The sequence below is a fragment of the Portunus trituberculatus genome, unplaced genomic scaffold, assembly GCF_017591435.1.
Source record: "Portunus trituberculatus isolate SZX2019 unplaced genomic scaffold, ASM1759143v1 PGA_scaffold_286__1_contigs__length_216572, whole genome shotgun sequence".
Taxonomy (NCBI): Eukaryota; Metazoa; Arthropoda; class Malacostraca; order Decapoda; family Portunidae; genus Portunus; species Portunus trituberculatus.
In genome coordinates this window covers 97,501-114,248 of record NW_025541454.1, presented here as the reverse complement: position 1 = coordinate 114,248, position 16,748 = coordinate 97,501, and the positions used below count along the sequence as shown (strand labels likewise).

Here is a 16,748-nt window from a genome sequence, read left to right as displayed (position 1 = left end):
AGAGTTTGAATAGCCTTTGAAGCGACGAACAGTGTGCTCTCTTCATGTCCTACATAATATTTCCTACCTATGGTGAAGAAATTATTCGAAAAAAAAAAAAAAAACGAGGCACCAACATATCCACGTTGTTTTTTGTTATGGGTAAGTAATCATCGAATAGCTTGTGCCCACTGATATGTTTTTTTTAATAAATGATTAACATTGTTTTTTATGTTCCATTGATAGCATAGCCTTAACCACATTTGGAATTCTATCAGTGTCCAACTCGTCTTTGTTTTGAGTCCTTTAATTATTCCGATTTTTTTTTTCTTTCTATCGCATTTCCTGCATAATTGTTGTCGACATCATCACACATTATTTCACACATGTACACGATATGAAAACTTTTAATTATAAAGTTCATTATTTCTACTAATGAGATTATTTATTTTAAACGAAACATTAATTACCACAATATATTAATATAAACTTGGTGTTCGTTATGATGAACGCAGGTCGTCGATCAGTGGAAGTACACTAAACTTAACTTGGTGTTTCTCTGTGTGCTCCTAACTTTTATATCTTTATATGCTTGCTTGGTGAAGTTACATAATTGATTCCAAATTTGAATTTCCGGTTCAAAGTTAATCAAAATTCTTTTATCTTTCAAGATGTGGTAGAAATATTATAGGGTAGAGATCGAGAATGCTCTCAATAAAAAAAAAGGAATAGAAAAAACGACGACTCGTTTTTTTATCTTCTAATGGACCGACGTTCTCTTCTAGAGAAGGAAAAAAGGGAAATTCCACTGTTATCTTCGTAGCTTTATGTAGATGTTCGGATCTCCTTTTTTTTTTTTTTTGGTGAGGGGGGGTGGAGTTAATCCACTACTAGCTCTTCTTTGCATCTACATGTAATGAGTTCAGAAGTAATAGGTATATAGTCCTTAGAACCGATGACATAATCGTCAGATTTACATTTCAGTCCATGTGTTTGGATAAATCCACCAAAGAGGGAGATCATAAAGAATGTATCGATAAAACATTCTGTGTCGAACAGCAAACATATTATTGGGGGTTTGAGCTGATTTGTGTGATCCACTCTTACCTCGTCAGACTGAGAGTACTGACCGAATGTGAGGAAGCAAACTTCGTTATATATTTTTTTATCTTTCACTGTTTCTTGTTGATCCTGTCTCTCGGAATTGTTACGGCCCGTCCGTAACATACTCCACTACCATCACCTCCTCCGCTTGCTACCTCGTTCGCCACCTCTCCACCTCCCCTTCCACGTCACCGTCTCATGAACCTTCCACGTCACCGTCTCATGAAGCCCCGCTACTGTCCCGAAGTTGGATTCACGCGGCCCCATTCGACTCAAGCGGAAGTGTTAAGCGAGCTCCCTGCTTTCTGGAAGTCAGTCGAGGTCAAGGCCTCAACCAGTGAACACAACGCCTCTTGGACTACCGTGGGATCCACCTCACCCAGCACTTCACCACTGCGACACCTCATAAGTATCACTTCCCCTCGTCCCGTTTTTTTCCACATTTCCTCCATATAGGATTAGTATTATTGTTAGGTATTAAGTTGGGTTCTTTATTGTTGTATTTATGTGTTATATGTATATGTGTATGTCATTTTCATGTGTTTCATGTTATATCTCTATGTGTATGTCAGTTTCATTGTCATTGGGTTATAAAATAGCTGCTTAAGTGCCCCCCTTTGCATTTCCTCACCAGTTGAACCTGCAGTGTTTTTATTTTTATTGTTACTGTTCACCGGCTCCCCGATGCCAATCTTACCCGTTTAACCGGTGAACGTAACAAAATCCAGTCCTCATCATCGCAGAAGAACTGGAATTTAACAGTCTCGGGTTTGAGCACTGTGTGTCATGTCAACGCGGCACGCGGGATCTGCCAGTAATCGAATCCGGAACCGAATATCAAGGACCCGCATGGCCAAGTAATCACATCCTTGTGTACTTATATTGACGGATCCTTTACTGGACCCAAATCCCACGAATCCGCCAAGGTTAGACGGATGCGAACACTGAGACTGAATAATCGGGTTCGGATGTGCCAGACGATAATTTAGTTGTCAAAATAAAATTATAATGAAATGGTGCAATTGTAAAATACTTATCAACGATATTAATGAAAAACATTCACAATGAAAAATCAAGATCTTGGTGAATCACATACTTTTGCTAGCAACTGTTGGCAAGATCTTAATCAATCCTGGCAAGCTTCTCTAATATTCTACGCTGTGCCGTCAGATCAAAGACGATCATACACTGGCCGTGACGTTTCAGTCGATTCCAAGCGAATGACTCGTGTTAATTCGTTCAACAAAATTTGATTATAATACGCATGAATAAAATTCCTACTCCTTCTTCAATCTTCCCGCTACCAAATTGCAGGCATTTTTTTCTCTCAAAGGTCAAACGTAGTGTTTTTTTTTAGAATAATGTAAAAGAAATGCACATTACAGTTTAACTCAGTACTATATCATCAGAGCGAGAAAGAACTGCGCCAGTATGGAATTACATGAAGCTGACATCTGACTGCAAAAAAAAAAAAAAAAAATATCTCCTTATCAAATACCCAATTGAGTACGTTTAAATGAAGAGAGAGAGAGTGAGAGCAGAATAGAGGATAAATCTTCAAGAGTGTTAGCCTCCACAGTACAGCCCACTTCAATTGACATAATCAATAACGTAACAACATAATTATAAAGATGGCTCAAACAAGAAAAAGGAGTTAGACGAACTGGTAGTTAAGATAATTATAGAAGATCAGCAACCACTGTCGGGTGTGGAAGATACGGGTTTCAGGGGGACTTAATCATTGCCTCAACCTACGATATGAACTACCTAGTCGCAAAGATATTAATTAGTCAGACTCTCTGTCCATCCATTTACCAAAAAGGAGTTCAGCGAATTTAGAACGAGCTGGAGAAAGCAAAACACATCTCCTTGACTACTGACATATGTACGTCAAGATAAACAAAATGCTTCATCCTCTGAATGGAGTCTTCAGTCTACTGTCCTGCAAACAGTATGTATGACCACAGCCCAAACAGTAGAAAATATTGCAGAGGAGTTACAATTCATCTGCAGTAAATGGAACATCAAGGACAAAGTATTCTCCATTGTGGCAGGAGATGCTGCTAACATGACTGCAGCAATAAATGTTCTAAATTAGATTTGGCTGTGCATGACGCCATCAAGAACATTAAGAAAATTAAGACGTCCCTCTTAAAGAAATTATGACCTTCTTCCATCACACCGTGAAAGCTTCAGACAAGCTTCAGGAACTCCAGCAAGAGCATAATCAATCTGTTAAGAAATTCATCCAAGATGTAGAAAGGAGGTTGAATTTCACTCACCGCATAATGGAGAGATATCTAGAACAGAAAGAACTTGTTCCCACCACGGTATGTCTACTTGGCAAAAATGAACAGCAATGTATTTAGTTTTAATGTGTGAGATAAGCTAGAATTACTGTTTGTTAGGTTTAATCTGTGATATGGAATATGCATGTGTGTGCGTGTACGTACATATTAATATATTTGTTTCTGTTGTTTCATAATATCCCTGTTGTTCATGACGATAAAAAAAAAGAAGTATAAGATAGATATTGGAACATTTATGTCATCCAGTACAAACTTTCACAGTTTTTCATTATGATATCAATAAATATTTCTTTTATGTAAGAGGGAGAACTACCAAGGGCAAAAAAAAAAAAATATTAGAGAAAAAAGGCCCACTGGAATTGTAGTCTCCATAAAAGAATAAGTCAAATTTCAGGGACAAATGTCTTGACAAATGTCTTGACTACTCAAATTTTTGTATTATAGAAACATCTTTTTATTGAAGGTACCGCCCAACATCCTACACAGCTCCAGTTCACTCTACTTGGTTCCAACACCATTTCCACTTCACATCAATTGATTGATTGATTGATTGATTGACCACAGGGAAGTACACACCAATAAACACATCGAAAAATAGTCCGAGTTACAAATATACAGAGGAAATTTTTGCATCTACGATATTGAAAATATATAATCGAAAATAAAATCTGTTGCATAAAAACAAAACATAATTCATAAACACCTGATATAGCAACCAAATAAAAACAAGACACATTATAAGATGTAAAACAACGGAATGTAAATTATTAGACAAGAAAATATTTAAAACCCATAAAGGACATGCTTAAAAACTAAATTGTAATCCTGTACGTTTATATAAAAACAAGAATTTATCCAAACAAACCCCTTTTTTATGCAAGCACACATCCAACATTAATATAAAGACAATACTTCATGTACAATTCTACAAACATTTATATAATCAGATCTATCAACAAATAAATTACTAACTGTCGTTATATTATTTCTTTCTCTAACGTGACTGGAAATAGGACAATTTTCAAAAACATGTATCTCCGTTTGAATCATACCACATGAACACAATCTCTCCTCCATGAGAAGACGACCCCTTTCTCGCCGATTCCAGCGTCCCTTTTTCAACTGCCAACGAGTGTGAAGACAGACGTAACCTTTTCCAGGACGCTCGTTCTAATTCATTAACTTTAACGTTTTTTTATGTAAATGTCATGCACTATTAGTTCACTATTAACAGACTTATAAAAACTTAGCCTGTTAGATACCGAAACTCTCACACGGGTCTTCACCTCATCCATTGCACTGTGCACATTGTCACTGTCTACAGTGATCAAGTCTGTCATATACCTGGACACAACATCATTATACCTTAGTGCCGCCTTAATTGCATATATCAATGGGTCGTCATCCATTGTGTTTCTTTTTGTCCACATTTCTTTAAAGAATTTTCTTTGTTTTGTCCAAACCAGTGCACAGACTGGGGGCATGCCCAACTCTACCATGCAAACGTCATTGTTCGTCGTTTTTCTTACGCCAAGAAGTTGCTTTATACACCATTTATACTGTTTTTCTATAGGCTTCGTGACTCCATTGAGCCAGGATTCACAACCGTACAATAGCGACGAAACAAGTGCAACATCATTTTTTTCTTAACTGTAAATGGCACATCATAATTCTTATTAATGAAAGATATAAATTTCAAAGTATGGCACATCTTCATATTAGCATGTAACTTAATTGCAGTTGATGGAGCCTTGACGCACACCATCGGTGGTTGCAATGACAGCAGTTCCCTCCACACTATTCGTACATCTATATATACATTGCAGCCAAAGCTAAGAGCATAGTAAGACCACATCCCATCCTCTTCAACGACATAAACAAATCAAACCTCGGTACACAATCAATGATAGAACACGGAATACCTCAGGCAGTTGGTTGGTCCGATCATTCTCAGGAATAGGCGCTATATACTACACTATGCGGTGAGTGTGTGTGTGTGTGTGTGTGTGTGTGTGTGTGTGTGTGTGTGTTTCGGCGTACCAATTTGAATTAATAATAATAACAGTAATCTCTCTCTCTCTCTCTCTCTCTCTCTCTCTCTCTCTCTCTCACACACACACACACACACACACTTTATCAACATCCGCTCTCTCTCTCTCTCTCTCTCTCTCTCTCTCTCTCTCTCTCTCTCTCTCTCTCTCTCTATCTCAGTGGTTCTCAAACTATGGGTCGCGACCCAAAGTTGGGTCGCGAGATCAATTTTGATGGGTCGCAGGGACACAGGAACATTAACATGCTTTCAGTGTCTCAGTGTATTTCAGTTACTAAATTGAATTATTCTTCTTTAACCACAAATTACTTTTTGTTATGTATGTTCATCTTCCCCCCACCTCCCTCCTCCTGGGCACCACGTAATGGTGTCTCTGACAGGAATGACTCCTGTATCAAACGCGTATGTTGGACTGGCAGTGGGACCATGCAGGCTCGTGTATATAACTTTATATCATTGTACATTTTCTTTCTCTTTACCTTACTCTGGGTCGCGAAGGAATGAAATGTTCCAAATAGGGTCGCTCATGAAAACGTTTGAGAACCACTGCTCTATCTCTTTCACACTATCAACATCCGCTCTCTCTCTCTCTCTCTCTCTCTCTCTCTCTCTCTCTCTCTCTCTCTCTCTCTCTCTCTCTCCTGGCACGGCGACATTCATCACTATTGAGAGTTGTGACTTGAAAGTGTTAGACGTGTCGTGAGTTGTGGCATATGACGTACATTGTGGGAAATGTTTGGTTTTGTGCTGCTTCCTTAATCAAGAGATGACTCTTAGCTGTGATACTTGCTTGGCAGTGTTCAAGTAAGTACAAGAGACAAAAGTAATTATGGCTGGCATACTTTCCAAAAAGCGTTCAGGTTAGAAAAAAGGCGTTCACATTTCGGACATACGTTTTATTTACATATCTATTTGTCCAGTTATCTAAAATCATCGCATTAACTAGAAGAACACACCTGTCGAGTAAACCCAAACCCATTAACGCCACAGTTACAAAGAATTAGAAGATATTATGTCAGATAGAGTAATATATCTTCTTATGGAAAGTCTCGCATACATGTGGACTCGATAGACACACGAGGTCTGCTGCATTGCTTTCCTGTGTGAGAGAAGGAGGAATCCTAAACGGAAAATTTAATGTCCAAAATATTGCAATTTACTGTTGTTTTTATTATACTGTATATACACACACACACACACACACACACACACACACACACACACACACACACACACACACACTTTAATGCATATACAGGTGCTATGATCGACATTTTGCAATTAAATATTCACGATGATAGTGATGATGATGATGATGATGATGATGATAATGGTGGTGGTAGTGGTTATACGGGCGTTACTGCTTTCATTCCACCACTTGATAAATTCAATGAAGATAAAACTTTAGACAGATTTTCACTGGAAGACTGGGTAATGATTTTGGCGTTGGTAAGGTTACAACTGTTCATAATACAACTATAGATTAAGATATTGGTTCACGTGCTCTGATGAAAAATGTAAAACAATTTCAGGTCTCACTTTGACCCTTTGACTGCTGTGCATTGTGGTATTAATATACAACTGTTATTAGATAAGCAGTGTTGATTGTTGGTAAGAGAGGATGGATTTTTAAGAGCTGGCCAATGGAGAGTTGAAGCAAAAGATAAATGTTAATAATATTGATATATGTAAACTAAATAAATTGATTACTAAAATAGACAAGCTGGATGTTGATGAAATATGTTTGGAACTCAAAGATGTGTTACTTGAACCTGTCATGGAGGTATTTTCTCTGTCGGGCCCGGTTCTCCGGGTTACCGCATATGAGCTGTTTCCTTATTCCACAAGTTTCCTTTAATACTCCGAGGAGTCTGATTTATTTCTGGTTGACCAAAGAGTGACTGAGGTTCGTCTGTGGGGTACTCACAACTACAGCTCCATAATACTATATTTATTACATAAAGCATCAGAGTACATCATATCTGCCATTTCACAATTACACAAGATCAGATGTCATTACCAAAATAATTTGTTTAGCTCCTTCATCAAAACTAGCTTTAAAGTCTATGACATATCATCCTAGATTCTCTTTACACAACACAAAATCCTATAGGCATCTTATGCTCATATCTTTTCCCACAACATGCGATGTGGGGCTCAATCGCTTACACATAATTAGTGTCTTTGTACACACAATACTCTATAACTCTAGAATAAATTCTCTAAGTTACTAGTCACGTATAAGACCACACAGAAAACAGTCCAGAGGCCCATGGTGCTAACTGTAGGTGCTGATGCAGCGGCTAAAATTAAGGTTGTAGCTGAGGGCGCGAATGGTCGGTTTCTGGTTGATTGCGGCCTCTGTTTGGCCTTATATTCGTTGCGAATCCGCAACAGCCCTTCTAGCACTGACAATTTTAATTAAGACCTAAATAGGTTACTATATGCTAATTATATTTTTACCGTTTGTCGCAGCAAACGTATGTTAATTATGTTATCACCGTCTGTCACAACAATCATTCATCGTTTGTTATTACGAGCCTTATTCTATTGTTAGTTTGTTACAATCTATCTTTTATCCTAAAAACCTATTGCTTCTACCATGTTCCGTTTCGTATTAACTGTTTCCTTGGAACCTTAGTACTGTTTTCTTTTTCTTTCTCTTCTATCACTCAGATGATTTCTAGACCATTTCTAGGCTGAATTTATTTTTATCTGATCACTGATAACATGCAACATATTGCGCCGCATCCACTTTTTACACATATAGGGCTCTTATTAATTTTTCTCTGATCACTGATAACGTGCAACATATTGCGCCGCACCTTTGCGGGAACCTATTTGGGAGTTTTAACCTTTAGTTTTGTGCACCCTCGTTTTCGCTTTCGTCGTCTGTACCTTCCGGTTCCGGCTTATGTCCCGTTGCGCAACCTGACAGACCTGTCTCACGACATCTCTAACACAGAATAAACAATGTAGAAAAAAAAGAGTAGTAATCAGTGGATGAAAGGATATGATAGAAAGTGTTGGAAAACTCGGCAATAATATCATAAAGCGAAGAAAAAACTTAATAGGTTGAAAACTAGTCTTACTTATAGAATTATGATTAATAAAAGTAAAGTGTATAAGAGGAATCAATATACGTGGAGTGGAAAATAAACAAAAAATGATAGTTATTGAACAATTAAGGAAACAAAGAAAGAAAGCCCTTAAGTCGTACTGGAAAATATTTAAAGGAAATAAAAGTGGTGACGTCATCCCTGTAGAACTTCAGGATTTTTATGAACACTTTAAATCACTCTCAGTGGAAGATGAAGAAAGTGCAAGTCAAAATATCAGTGAAAATATGGCTAATGATTTATGTGAGGGAAGTGTTTTATATTATATATATATATATATATATATATATATATATATATATATATATATATATATATATATATATATATATATATATATATATATATATATATATATTGAACCGTCCGATAACATCTGAAGAAATAAAAAAAAAAAATGCATTAAAAAAAACAAAACAAAATAAAAACTGATCGTGATATGGTGTTAAATAAGTGTATCAGAAGCACCCTGAACATTGTGCGTCCATTATATGTGAAAGTTTTTAATAAGATTTTTCACGCTGGTGTATTTCCATGTGAATGACAGACAGGACTTATTGTAATACCTTACAAAAATAAGGGCGATGTCCATGATGCTAGCAACTACAGCAACTGTACGTACTCAGTTGTATAGGTACATTGTTCACATCAATACTAAATGTAAGACCTAATGAAATATTCTGATGCTATGCATGTGATTAGGGAAAATCAGGCGGGTTTTAGACATAGTTATTCAACGTTAATCACATATTTCTAATTAAATGTACTATAATTGATTTGTTTGACTGGAAAAAATAAATAAATTGTTTGGTCTATTCATAGATTTATAAGAAAGCTTTTGATATGATTTGGAGAAATGGTCTTTGGTATAAATTAATAAAGCAAAATATTACTAGGTAAATATTAACAGTGATTAAGAGTATGTACAAGAATGTAAGATCGTGTGTGACGCTAAACCAGTAAATATTTGACAATTTTCTATGTAATGAGGGATTAAGACAAGGTGAACATTTACCTCCTGTTCTCTTTGCATATAATGTGAATGATATTGAAGAGCGACTTATTGAGGCAGGATGTAATTATTTAAACTTAAGTGATGACTTAATTGATTCTTATTTAAAGTTATTTGTATTAATGTATGCTGAAGATATAGTCGTATTGTGTGACAGTTAAAAACAAATGAAACATTCTTTATTGGCTTTACATATCTACTGTAGCTATTGGAAGTTAACAGTTAATTGTAGGAAAAACCCAAATTATTGTTTTCACTAGGAGTAACATAAGTTTGAGGTACCCTAAGCAGACAATATCAGCTACGAAACCTCTCGATTCGAATACGACCAGTAGTGTAAAATTGTGTCTGCTATGATGGCGGATATCGCACTGCCCTCTATCGCTGTGGTTTCTCTGCATGGAGCACTGTACTCGTAAGTGAAGAAAGGTTAGGACGGCTGCCTACTGGCAGGTTTACGCGGTAGATGTCAGATTACCGCGCTAGGTGCCTTAAGTTCTCCTTTTCTTATCCACATACTATCAAATCAATTGTCATTAAGTAGTTAGTAGTTCATCTTGCGTGTCAAGGAGTTGAAAAATAAATAAATAAAAGATTGCCAAGGGTTATTAAGCAGATACGCACGTGCAAATCGACTCACTTTTCATCTGGTCGCCACAATGGAAGTACACACTGACGCTTTCCCGTCTTACTATGTATTGTACAGCCACACCGAGGGATAAAAAAAACTCTAATGATCCAATGATCTTCAATAAATAAGTCGAGCTTGGGGCAATAAATGAGATGAAATGCTGTCTCATCTGATGTTTCTTCTCACAACTCACTATGTTGGGTTGGACATCTCGAGACAACAATTACAGTAAATATTATATATGTAAATTACTTATTACTTATTTTTACTTTTATAACCACCACCTTTACTGCATTCAATTCACTTATGACAATAACCGACAGAGATCTTCATGTCTTTTATGTCCACTCCGCCCCCTCCCCCCATTTTAGCGAAATCGTGCATCAAATTGAATAGAGAACTGTTATTCAGTTTTCCTTGAAGTAATGGTATATATATGGCAACGTGGCACAGATTATCGGCCTCACCCTGTGGGTCAGTACAATTTAGTTTTACTATAACCTATTCATGCCCTACCCTGGCTTGCGCGCTACCTTCCAAGGATATTTTATGGAGGATTTGCGCGCTACCCACACAATTCCTTATTTGTTGAGACTAGACATGTTTATCCTCAACCATTTGACAGTCAGGCACAATAACGATGGATTCATTAACAAGTAATGCTAGATTTGTAAATAAATAGGTGGCTCAGTGATTAGCGCTGACATTTATGTGTACTAACCAAACCGTTAGCGGACCACAACGTAACTCACTTATATTTGAAAACACACTGCTTAGTTCTCTTTGGCGCGCACAGAACACTGGAAAGGTACTGGCGGAAAAATTTGAACTTTATCTCGTCATTTTCACTCTCTGTTTATGTTATGGGACTTGGCATGGGACAAAGCGCACACACCCGCCTTGCGCACAAACCCTCCAGTACACAAAATGTCATGAATGAATCTTGGCTTGAAAATGCTTTAAGTTTGATATTTAAAGATCAGTGGATTACAACCTGGTATGGCTTTATCAACTAAATCTACTTGTTGAAATTATCAATTATATAAAACAACATTTGGATTTAAAAATGTATATCACAATGTTATCAAGAAATTTTAGAATTGTTGTCACAAAATTACGTGGAAATTAACAATAATTTTCAATAATTGAAGGCCGTCATCGCGGTGTATTAGTAGAAGAACGACTTTGTAATTGAAGCGATGCTGGTGTTGTCAGAAGTGAGTCTGCCAAAATGAAGAAATTACCTGATCGAGAGAAAAAATTATACCAGAACATTATAGTACAAGACAAGATCAATTTAAATATATTTTCTGATCCAGAATTGTAATGAAGAGTTTTTCGACAATTTAGTTTCTTTTCTAAGAATTGCATTTGGAATGTTTAGGTGATTTATGTTTTGCAAAATGGGTCTGTATGAATGATGGGACTTAATGTGTTTAGGTGAATTATTAATGAAAACATCAGTATTGTGTCAGTATGGTTAACTTAAAATTGTTAAAAGAAATTTCGTAAATAATTTTCTACACGTAGAAAACTGTACACAACGAGATATTTGTTTGTTTATATATGGTGTAGCATTATGGATTTAGAAAGTGTGGAAAATTTTTTGCAATATGTTGTAGTTTTTTTGTTTGGTTTACTGCGGGACGGTGCTCCATACTTTTTCATCAAGTATGAGCAAACGAATAAATATTATATTTTATATTCTGTTCTGCACACACACACACACACACACACACACGTATACGCAGTCTCTCACAATATATATATATATATATATATATATATATATATATATATATATATATATATATATATATATATATATATATATATATATATATATATATATATATATATATATATATATATATATATATATATATATATATATATATATATATATATATATATATATATATATATATATATAAGCAGAGGAGGTGTCCAAAATTGTTTTGTTTTACAACGTTTAGTTCCTCTTTACAGAACATCTTCAGGTCGAATGATGCTCTGGATCTGAATCTGGATAACAAAGTGAATGAATAGTAGAGAAAATAGATCATTAAAAAGGTGGCGGGAAGAGAAGTGTGAAGGAAACTAGGAGATAGATAGTGTGTGGCCTTACCACACTGCTGTTTTTCTCATTATTTGACGCCGTTTTCTCTTTTGTTTGATTCAGTTTACTCTGGGTGTGCTCCCTTTTTTTATTAGGTTTTAAGATTATGGCTGGAAATGTAGTAGATAATCTTCAAACATAAGTAAAGAGTGACTGACGAAGATGGGTTAATGAATTGGTTCATGCATTATCATGTTTGTTATTAGGAAGCAATTGTGTATGTTATTAGGAAGCAATTGTGTATGGTATCTGTCTCACTAGTCCATTATAAAAATGATCTTCATTAGTTTTTAATGTATCCCATATTTTGCTTGCTTTTTGGTGAACTGATATATTGAAAAATGTAATGTTGTGTTTATAATGTAGTTCTTCCATTTTATTTTCTGCATCAATGTAACTAATAAATTTCAGTCTCCTGTTTATTATTTTTTGCATATTTACTTTCTGAGATTTAGGAATTGAGCATAGTGGTATTGGTGGGTATTTTGTGACTGGTATGACTAGTGTTTCGATCAACGTTAATCTAATTTTAAGTTTTTGGTTTATAAATCTCTAGATTAAAGATAATTTTATCTCTTTTTTATTTATCAATTCATTTTTTTTTATTTATTTATTTATTTTATTTATTTATTTATTTATTTTTTTTGCTACGTGTCCTTTGAGGTCTGTTGTAAGGAGTTTTAACCCTAGGAATTTCTCTTCTCTGCTTGCGTTTATGTTGTTTTTTTTTTTTACCGTTTACTGTAATTTCTTTTGTTTTATATTAGCTAAAGGAATTATTTAAAACTTTCCTCACTCGTCTGTATCTTCCACTTATGTTCATATTTATTCAATCTGACAATTCAATTTCTCTCTTTACTTTCCTTTTCACCATGAATATTGACTTGTTCGGTGTTGTTATGACTTAAGTAACATCGTCTGCATACATGGTGCTATGTGTGCAGTAGCCTGCTGGTGTTAAGTCATTGCTGTAAAGGGTTGGTGAAAGTACACTTCCTTGCGAAACGCCGTTTGATAATTAGTCGGTACCTATTAAAATTATGGCTGATCCGTTATCAAGAAAAGAGCAGTTTTTTTTTCGAGATGTTGGGTAAGCTTGAATGCAACAGTGTGTATTTTAAGCCATCGTGCCACAGCTTATCAAAGGCTTTAGCCAATCTCTAAAAAAAAATGTTGCTTTCTGTTTTTCTGCTAGGTCATTTGCTATGGTCACTCGATTTTTTTTCTTTTTTCTTTTTGATGTAAGACGGGAGGACTGGCCAGACAACAAAAATATATAGAAAAAATGCTCCCTCAGTCGCCAGTTTCCTCACAGGGCCGATGGAATTAGTCAAAGGACAGGGAGAAATGTTTTGAAACCTCATTTCTTGAATGAAGTTAAGTCATACAGTAAGAAGTTGGAAATACAGACATACGCAGGGAATTCCAGAGTTTACCAGAGAGAGTTGACACGAAGTTGCCGAGAAAAGGATAGAAGACGAAGGAGAATAGTTTTGAAATCATTTTTTTTTTTATTTATACCAGGAATTTATGGGCTAAAGGGGATACTTTCTGGGGTACCTCCTATCTGAAAGCCCACCCGTTAGGAAACCGTTGCTCTGAGTGAGGAATCCCAACCTACACTTGGACCGTGGACAGGAGTAAGAGGAAAAATGCCATAAAACGACTAAAATGCACTTTTCCCGGAAGTAAGATTGGTGCTTCCAGGAAAAGTGAATTTTAGTCGTTTTATGGCAACTTTTCTGCACATTCTTTTCTCGAATGCAGTTTCGATGACCTACTTTCGTACATGACTGTGTCATTTTTCGTACCCGGAAGTCGGCAACCGACATAATGACATTGACTTAGTAATTTTTGAACCTGGAAGTCAGTAACCGAGCCTGGAGGTCTAATGACCTTGGCTTACTTGCGCCATGCCTGAAAGTCAGTAACCGAACCTGGAGGCATAATGACCGAGCCCGGAGGCTTAACATAATAACCTTGACTTACTTCCTGGTAGGGTAAATTGCGTCATTTTGTACCTGCAAGTCAGCAACCGTCCATTACTTCGTGGAGGCCTACACATAATGGCCTTGGCTTACTTTAAGGTTGATGACCACATTCTTCTCTCGCTTCCTGAATGCAGTTTATGTCTGTGTCATTCCTTTTTTTGTACATCCCAACCAGGAAGTCAACAACTGACCGTTACTTGCTGGAGGGGAATAGGCCTATACACATAATGACTTACTTCCAGGTAGGCTATTGTTCGCTTACAATACGATTGGAGGTTAGTGACCGATAGGGAAACCTACGGAAGAAAAAAATTTCCATTTTACTAATGTATCGCCCCTTTTTTTTAATTAGTCCAGCTCCTCCTCGCTGCTTGAATCTACATGTTTCTTTCTTCGGTTCTTTCCCTTATTGCCCTTCCTGGTCTTGGGTGTGGAAGATTCAAGAGTGATGGTCAGCCCCTCCTCTTCTGAGGGGACAAAACAATAAGTGAATAGAAAAACATTAGTAGAAGTATACACTGGAAGAAACATATGGGGAGGAGACTTACCTCTTGATGAAAAAACGGAGGTGAAGGTATTTCATCGCTGCTGTGACAGGACCTCTCATCTCGTGCGTTTTTATATACTCTTCCCATAGAAGGGCGGTGCTATGGGGAGGAGCGTGAGAGTCAGTCTGGCGTGGAAAAAGCCTAGAGTGAGAGTGAAAGGAGGGACAGTACTCTCACAATGGTGAAATCGCTGGAAATGTGTCATCGATGTGGCCGCCGTCGCGGAAGACTGAATAGGTGCAAGGACGAAAGCAGTGTTTGAGAACAATCGAAGGGGCCCTTATCAGGTCCATAAGTCTTCCGATGGTTTAGGACAACGAGGGCATGGGAAACATCATTACGAAAAACTTTAATTGTAGGCATGACATAGTCAGAGGAGAGGGAGGGACAAGTCCAGAATCAACCAAGATTGACATGAAGTTATTTCTGTTGGAATTTGTAGACAATTATCTAATTCTTCTTTTTCGCTATTAGAACACACTCACGTTATGGAAAACATCATTACGAAGAATGTTGATTGAAGACATGAAGTAGTCAATATGAGGAGGAGAGGGAGGGACAAGCACAGAATCATCCAATGTGGAGTTGTTAGCAATGGTTTTAGAGAAGAGTTCAGCTTTAAAGACAGAAGAGACGGCAGTTGTGCCATCAGGATGAAATAAAGGAGGGAAAGATGAAGAAGTGAAGTTATTAGAGATGCCAGAAGTCTCAAGGGGAGTTTGAGTTTGAAAGATTTTGACATTTTTCAATTATGAAAGAGTGTTTGGAAAGTTGAACAATAGACATGGCATGATTCCGGGCAGAAATATAAAGTGCATGACATTCAGGAGATGGAGGGCTGACGCACCTTTTGTTGGGTAACCTCTCTGTCATGTATGGCACGGAAACAGGCTGTGTTAAACCAAGGTTTAGAAGGTTTAGGTTGAGAAAAAGTAATGGGTAATGTACGCCTCCATGCCAGACACTATCACCTTTCTTATGCGTTCAGCACACTGATCCGGAAACAGTAATCATTCCAGGGAAAAACAGCTTAATACTTTCTCAGGTTCCTTTAACTGGCATAGACATCTCCGCTTAGGGTAATCCTGAGGAGGGATTGGAGAAGTAGGACAAATGGGCGCCATGGTACAGTGGAACCACGCGCGCTTTCGGGATCGAGGGGTCTCCAAGCGCACGGGTTCGAATCCTGTCCACGGTCCGAGTGTAGGTTGGGCTTCCTCACTCGGGGCAACGGTTTCCTAGCGGGTGGGCTTTGAGATAGGGGGTACCCTAAGAAGTATCCCCTTTAGACCAGAAATTCCCGTGAAAAGCCCACATGGTATAAATAAAAAAAAAATGAATAAATAAAAATACAGAAATGAAATTGTGATCATAGGAGCCCAACGGAAATGTTAGGGTGACAGCATAAGCAAAAGGATTAGACGTGAGGAATAGATAAAAAATGTTGGGCGTGTCTCCAAGACGGTCAGAGATGCGAGTAGGGTGTTGCACCAGTTACTCTAGGTCATGGAAAATGCCAAAGATGAAGGCTAGTTCACCAGGGTTATCAGTGAAGGGAGAGAAAAGCCAAAGATGGTAGTGAACATTGAAATCTCCAAGGATGGAAATATCCGCGAGAGGATAGAGGGGCAGAATGTGCTCCGCTTTGGAAGTTAAATACTCAAAGAATTTACTATAGTCAGAGGAGTTTGGGGAGAGATAGACAACATATATTGATTTAGTTAGAGTGACTATTGAGTCGAAACCAGATGGCGGAAAACCTGGAAGATTCGAGAGCGTGGGCACGAGAGTATTTTAAGTTGTTGCGCACATAGACGCAACATCCAGCTTTGGAACGAAAATGATAATAGAGAAAGTAGGAGGGAGCAGAGAAGGGGCTACTGTCA

General features: G+C 37.2%; 1 protein-coding gene across 4 annotated transcripts in view; it reads left to right on the top strand.

Annotated features, from left to right (window-relative positions):
- The first annotated feature begins 6,095 nt into the window (after positions 1-6,095).
- Positions 6,096-16,748, top strand: part of LOC123500464 (ankyrin-1-like) — a 101,888-nt gene continuing 91,235 nt past the window's right edge. For all 4 annotated transcript variants that reach the window (XM_045249178.1, XM_045249180.1, XM_045249181.1 and 1 more), the window contains exon 1: positions 6,096-6,246. The gene's annotated coding sequence lies outside the window, so the exon portion shown is untranslated. The remainder of the gene's footprint in view (positions 6,247-16,748) is intronic.